This window comes from Macadamia integrifolia, chromosome 5 (assembly GCF_013358625.1).
Source record: "Macadamia integrifolia cultivar HAES 741 chromosome 5, SCU_Mint_v3, whole genome shotgun sequence".
Taxonomy (NCBI): Eukaryota; Viridiplantae; Streptophyta; class Magnoliopsida; order Proteales; family Proteaceae; genus Macadamia; species Macadamia integrifolia.
Genome location: NC_056561.1, coordinates 37,827,009 through 37,834,399, shown reverse-complemented (window position 1 = coordinate 37,834,399; position 7,391 = coordinate 37,827,009). Strand labels below are relative to the sequence as shown.

Here is a 7,391-nt window from a genome sequence, read left to right as displayed (position 1 = left end):
CATGCAAGGAAGTGACAGATGAAGATGATGATGTAAGCAAAGAGAAAGAGGAGGAGGGCTGAGAGGAAAAAAATCTGATGAGGGAGCTAAGGAAATCTTTGGGCATTTATTTGGGGCAATCACAAATCATCATCAGAAGTGCTCAGGCCATCAAACTTATTTTGGGTTTAAAGACTGGTCAGGTGGTAGGGGTGTCAATTCCTAAATCGAACCGGTAAAACCGGCCGGATCGAACCGTTAACAACTCAGACCGAATCGAATCGAAGCCTTATTGGTTCGGTTCGGTTTCGAGTATTGCAACCCCAAAACCAAATCGAACCGCACTGAAAACCGGATGAACCCGAAACCAAACCAAAACCGGCTCAAAACCCGGACCGAAAACGAAACCAAACCGGTAAGAAACCGAAACACTCCAAAATTCATTAAAAAAATCAAAATTTACATAGTTTTGTATACATTTGTATGGAAAGTCGAATCCAAACTAGACCAAAAATCAAAACCAACCCGGTTACAAATCGATTTAAGAAACCGAAGTTCACCAATTCATCATTTGGTTGTTTCCTAATGGCTCCATACCGGTTTAAAAAACCGATCCAAACCGAAATGAACCTCATAAATCCAAACTGGTACCAACCCGAACCCAAACCGCACCGAAGCCGACACCGGACCGAAACCGATAAATCCTTAATGGGTCGGTTTCGGTCACTTCCAAAGTCACACCGAAACCGGTGGAACCGGACCGAAACCGCACCAAACCGGACCGTTGACACCCCTATCAGGTGGGAACTGGGAGGTGGGTTTGCCTCTCTAGTCTCCCTTTAATGGGGAGCTGGGAAGCAGGGAAGGCCTACCGTCCTACACTACACTCCTTGCCAAGGACTCCTTCGTCCTTACTCCATACTTAGACTTACATGGTGTGTGTCTGACGCCTGGGCTGCAAGCCCGTAGAGTCGTAGTAGTAGTTCTGGTCGTAGAGAGAGCTGATGGCGTGATCCAGCTAACCACCTCACAAGGATGCAGAATTGCAGTGGTACTGTAGAACTTGCCCGAAGCCCGAACTGGCTTCGTAAGATTCTGGGCTTGGATGTGGGACCTACAAAAGATTCTACGTTGTACAAAATGATGGCAAATCTTGTCCATGTTGTCAGTTACGTGGCAGACATGCCAACATGTGACATGTTAGGCTATGTATTGGCTTTGGCAATTGCATAGAATTAAAATATGATGGACGAAGGAAAAAAAAAACACATCGCAAGTGTTGTGTGATTGATATACTTCTATAGTGCTTAAAGAAAAATTTTACAAGATAATCATTAAGACCAGCATAATTTATGAGAAAATATTTTGGATAGTCAAGGTGAGTTATAAGAAATGATCGTATTATAATTGATTTAAAAGTTGCTTCGATTTAGGACGAGCTTCAAGAAAATCGTTTGAGTTGGTATGATTATATTCAATGAAGGCATTGAAATGTAATAATAAACAGTGATTAAATTCAAATAGAAACTAAGAACAAAAAGAGCTAGGGACAAATCTAAACTGATCGAAAAAAGACTCAACCAATTGAACCACTCTTAACTATTAGACGTGATACAATGTCATCTTATCCAGCCCCAAAATCTGCAGCAGTTGCACATTAGGTTGGATCAGCCAGATACCAAGGCCAATCCACTTGGGCCGGTCTGGAGTCTGGACTGGGATGGGCTTGGACAATGTTCTGAGCCCAAAATGATCTGGATTGTGGTTCAGATCTTAGACAAAACTCCGGTCTAGCAACCAGCCATCCAAGAGGTCGATTATAGGGTTTATTGTGACCAATTCTGATCCGGATCAAAATTGACAGAGACTAATTTGATATTTGATACTGAGTTTAAAATCCTTGGATGGATATTGGTTTAATATTGGGTTGGATTCAGTTTGCTGTTGGTTTTTTATTCGGTTTAAGAGTTTATTGAACTTAAAACTGTTTTAAAACAGTTTAGAATCGATGATTTATCGGTCCAAAACTGAAACCAAATTAATTTTTTACTTTTCTAACAATTTGTAAAATCAAAATTAGACCAAATAATAAACTGTTAATTGCTTCCGGTTTAAACGATTCGATTCAATTTCGGTAAATGTCAATTTAAAATTAACACCCTTAGACCAAGTTGGCAAGCTTTAGTGAAACCCAGCCTAAGCATGTCTGGCATACACTTTTTAGGGTAGTATATATAAAGCAGGCCCAGGCATAGGACCAGGCCCAGCCAAAACATGAATTGGCAGATATCCATGTGGGCCTGGCCAATTCAAGCCCATATTTCTTCCTTTCATTTAATAATGAGCTGAGTTAGACAAACCCCAAGGGGTTACCACAGGTGGCTTGGAGGGGACACGGTACCTCTCCTTAGGAAGCAAGGTCTCGTGATCAAACTTTTACCACTACATCTAATTTCTTAGGGCCACCACACGAGAGTTCCCTGTCCTATGTAAGTAGTATCATAGTGACTCCAGAGATTAGTCGGGTCAAAGATTCAGACACCTTGGGGATCAAAAAAAAAAAAAACTAAAGGTAAACATACATAGCTAATACTGGATCGGATCGATGGATCACATCGGTGCCAAAAAAAAAAAAGGTCCTAGAATCTTGAGGGGAAAAATCATCCGATTAGGCCCGATACAGCTGATCCGTATATTAGTATTGACATCCATATCAGTATTGACATAGGATTTAGGTTGTGGCCAATACGAGATCCAATACCGTGAACTAAATCCTTATGTGGAGTGAGTTACAAGCATGGTTTTAGGCATTGGTAATGGATTGGCTATATCATATTGGTATCGATTGAGACCGATCTCAATATCTGATCTATTTGAGATCGAAGTATCGATATCAAGGGTAAAATCGTAAAAAAAATCTTAATTCTTATAAAAAGTAAGGATACTATTGATTGATACAATCGATGCCAAATCAATATTGACCAATACCAATGACTTAATCCTTCATTACAAGCAAGCAAAGAATTTTAGGCCTTTCATTTTCACCATCAACTAGAAGCAATTCACAACACAACTAATTACTTAACTAAAGCTCATTTCTCTTAGTAGGGAGGGCTTTATATCCACAAGCCTTTTTGTTGATGAATTATCGGTTTAAATTAAATAAATAAATAAATAAAACTTAGATGAATATACCAATTATGGGGCTGACCCAGGCTGATTCTGATTCGATCCTAAATCAAAATCAACCATGACCCAAATCCCGGTTTAAAGCGGGTTTTTAAACCCTGTAATGTACTGCAATCAATCACAGGGGCTTAAGACTATAATGTGAGCCATGTATCAATCTGAATAGGGCTTGCAGCCCTTCTCTTCATAACCTACCCCCCAACCCAGAGAGAGAGAGAGAGAGAGAGAGAGAGAGAGAGAATATAGGCCATGTATCAATCTGAATGAAGAGGGTCTACAGCCCTTCTCTTCGGACACAAGCAGAATTATTTATTCATTTTTTTTTTTAAATGAAAGAGAGATTCTTTGGCTCTTACATGAGCGAAGTCTGACTTGGCATTGTCACATCGATTTGAAAGGAGATGGGTTTGAAGAAGGCTTGGGGTGTCATCTCAAAGAACTTTTGAAGATAGAGATGAAGCTTCTTTGGTCACAAGTCCCCCAAGGGTTGATCACATGCCTCTCAGAGCTTTTATCTCTCTTTGTCCCTTCTGGTTTACATTTGGAGTCGCCATTGAAAGTCACACATCCCATACACACGCCCTCCCATCCCAAAACATCTCCCATCACAGATTCACAATAGAGTTGCTTTAAAAATGAAACTAATGGCTCACAAAGACTAAAAGCTGTCTTCCTTTTGAGTTCTTTCTTTTGAAGCACATACGGGACTATAAAGCACAACACATGCAACTGATAACTCCTTCAGGCCTAAAAATGAAGGAAAAATAAGTTGATAACTGATTAATCATTCGATTGGTGAGCAATCAACTTGGTACGAATCGTAAATTCGGATATCTTTAATTTGACTTTCATTAGGCACACTTTGGACCACTTATATGGGGGTGTTTAGTGTTCTTCACTGTTTTAATGAAAGTTGAATGGTTTTCATTCAATCCCAGTATGATCCGGATTATGCGATTGTATGGTCAATATCGACCGCAGGACTAGTCAGGCCGAAGGCCTGGATACCCATTGTTGGCAAAAGAAAAACTAGTTAATCATTTTCCAGAATCAACACTAGAACTCTGATACAATGTTCATCAACATTAGAACTCTGATACAATATTTGCTACTGTTTCACTTAAAAGCTCGAACCATTAAGAGAATATGACATAAATGTAGACATCGATAACAAATTGATAAGAAATAATTTCAAATCAAAAAAACAAAACCCATCGATCATCATGGAGCAGGACCAATATGATCATGTCCTCCATGCAGAGAAGATGTGGCAACAACTGCAAGCTTTTGGAGGTTCGACTTAACTAGAGTGTCCACAAACATCTTAGTATCTTCACCTGTATTCCCTTCAGGAATGTCTACCACATAAGACTCTAACACAATAGTATAAACCTTATTTCCTTCCTTTTGATGAAACTCATTAACAGAAGTAACAGATCTATAATTCTTGAGTCTATGTTCACCACCCAACACACTAAAGCTTAGTATGTGTCTGTCATCGTCCAGAATCTCTAGCCTTTCGGTACTTGTCGACGCCGGTAGTCCGGAGATGACAGTAACTTCTCTGATGCTTCCAACGCTTCTTCCATCTCCCTTCTTCAAATTGCAGCTCCTGATGAACTGTTTGTATTTTTGAGGGTAGTCGAATCGTCGGAGGAGAGGCCAGACCACTGTGAGGGGAGCATCAACACGTTGGGTAATCAAGGAGGTGCAGATGTTGGAGGAGGAGGGAGGTCTGGAAGGTGTGGTAGGTATGAATGAGAGACTCCAGCTCTGAGTATTCTTCTGGGCTAAGACTGTATGGGTTAATAACCTTCTGGTTAGACTCCATGGGATGGGGATGTCCTGGTCAGTTTATGTTCACTACTCACCCACACATAGGTGTACTGGTGGGGCTTTATCTATGGAGTTGAAGAAGCAGCAGGGACTAACCAAAAGGATGGGATTCTCTCTCTTTATATATGTAAGAGAGAAGGGTTTTGGGGGGCTTGTGCTGTCTGTATTGTGTGAGAGATATGGGTGTCAAACCGTTGGTTTGGTTCAGTTCGGTCTAGTTCGGTCAGACTGAACTGGCCAAACCCAATTGGCCCAATAATGGAAGGCTTGTTTCAATCAGTTTTGGTTTCGATCTATTTCGGTTTCCTTAATATGTATAAATCAGCTTCTGTCAAAGTTTGATTTTGGTATAACATGTATAATGGGAGAAGGTTCCCTACTAGGCCAATGTTAGAAGGAATCTGCATGCTACACTAAATGAGGGAATGAAATGATATCATTCATAATATGGTCGAATAGGAAAGAGAAAGAGAGAGAGTGTGTGTGTGGGTTCCACTATTTATTACATGAGAAGAGTATAAAAAGGATTTTATACAAGGGCAACACTCCCACCCCATTCCTTTACCCTAAACCCCTAAATTATTTTCATAAACAATTATGGAAAATCGCTTTCTGGTTTTCAGTCTTTATCAATTTTGGTTCAGTTTCAAGTTGGTGCAACCGGTTTCATGATACCCTAAGCCAAAATAAAAACCGGCTCAATGATGAATCGATTTTATTTGATTTGATTTGGTCACAGGTTTGATCAGTTTGACCGGTTCATTTTGTTTTTGACAACCCTAGAGAGATCTAGAGAGAGAGAGAGAGGGCCACTAGTTTGGCCCACTCATTTGTCCCTTCAAGCATTTGCTAGGAACTACTTTATTTTTTAATTCGGTTGACAGATATGCCCTCTGGATTTTATAATTTAAGAAAGTTGTCAGTGGCAGGTTTGTCTGCTACGCCAAAAAGGGAAAGGACACCACAAAATTAGGAAATGGGCTTTTTGTTAACGGACTGAGGAGAAAAAGAATATGCCTTTCCCCTTTACTAAAATGACAATAGCATCTATTTACTTAGAATAAAATAGTGGCTTTATCAATTGTAATTTATTTATTCTCAAGAAAAAAAATGTTATTTATTTATAAAGAGAGGTTATGATTTGGTAAGGAATCCAACATTAGCAATAGGAAAGAGAGTTTTAATGCAGAATACACATAATCAAGATATGAGAGGACGTGAAAAAACATCTCCACATTGTCAGAGTGGGAATATTTTTTATTTCTTATAAAAATGAGAAAATTTGATGGAATGTTTTAAAATGTCAAAGAAACATAGTAGTGAAAAGGTTTTGAATGTCTATAAATTAATACTTGGCTTGATGAATTAGATTCAATATTATAAAAAATGAGAGAATTTTCTGAACAAATAGCATAGAGGAGTGCACTAATAAGGTGCGACAAAACGTTAATGAGGTCATTTCATGTAAGGGGGAGAGATTGACACAAAGATGCTAATGTGCCTTAACCTTTTCCCATTATAATATGTCATCCATATTCTAAATGCTAGTCATATTTTGATTTAAAAAAAAAAAAAATTGGTATCATTTCATAGAATATATATTTTGATTTATTTTAGAGTAGGTGGTGGTAAAACGGCTGCGACGCCTTGTAAAAAAAATCTCCTTACATTTGCTATATGGCAGCACATGTAATGCTCAAATTATAGGTAAGTCCCGTTGTTCTTTATTAGCTTATACAAAACTTCCAGTTCAATCAGAATTACCGGAAAATAAAATATTTGACCATCTAATACAAATGTGCTATAATAAAAGCAAATTCTAAAACAAATGGACCATATAATGGAATTAGACAACCAAATTTAACATATGGCTTGTGAATAATTGGACCCTGCCTATCCCAATGGTTGACACTTTATATTTATTTATTTTTGATAGAACACTTTCTATTTCATAAACCATGTGTAAAAAATCAAATCAGGTGGGCCATTTTCCAAGCCTAGCAACATAAACATTTGCCACCTTTGACACTTTATTCCATTATTTAATTTGTCCTTCCTTAAAATCATCATTATCAATTTAAATAATTTCATTCTTTAATTAATATATGAGATATTGGGTAATATTAAGTTATTATAAGACACACAAAAGTACTCTAAACTCTTTGAAGTATGATTTTTATAATAGAACTGAGGAATTTGGTTTGATAACCATCTCTCTTGTTTTTGCTTAGTATCTTGTGGAAGTGGTGGCTATTGTCTTTTGTTAAGTTAACATATTATATCCTTCCTTCCTCAGAATAAAGAAAAAATTAAATACTCTTGCTGAATTAATATACTTCGAGTTTTTTATTTTTTATTTTTATTTTTTTGAAGTTTTATATAAGAAA

The 7,391-nt window shown here is 37.9% G+C and overlaps 1 pseudogene; it reads right to left on the bottom strand.

Moving 5' to 3' along the window:
• Window positions 1–4,201: 4,201 nt before the first annotated feature.
• Window positions 4,202–5,091, bottom strand: LOC122077875 (annotated as a pseudogene).
• Window positions 5,092–7,391: the final 2,300 nt, after the last annotated feature.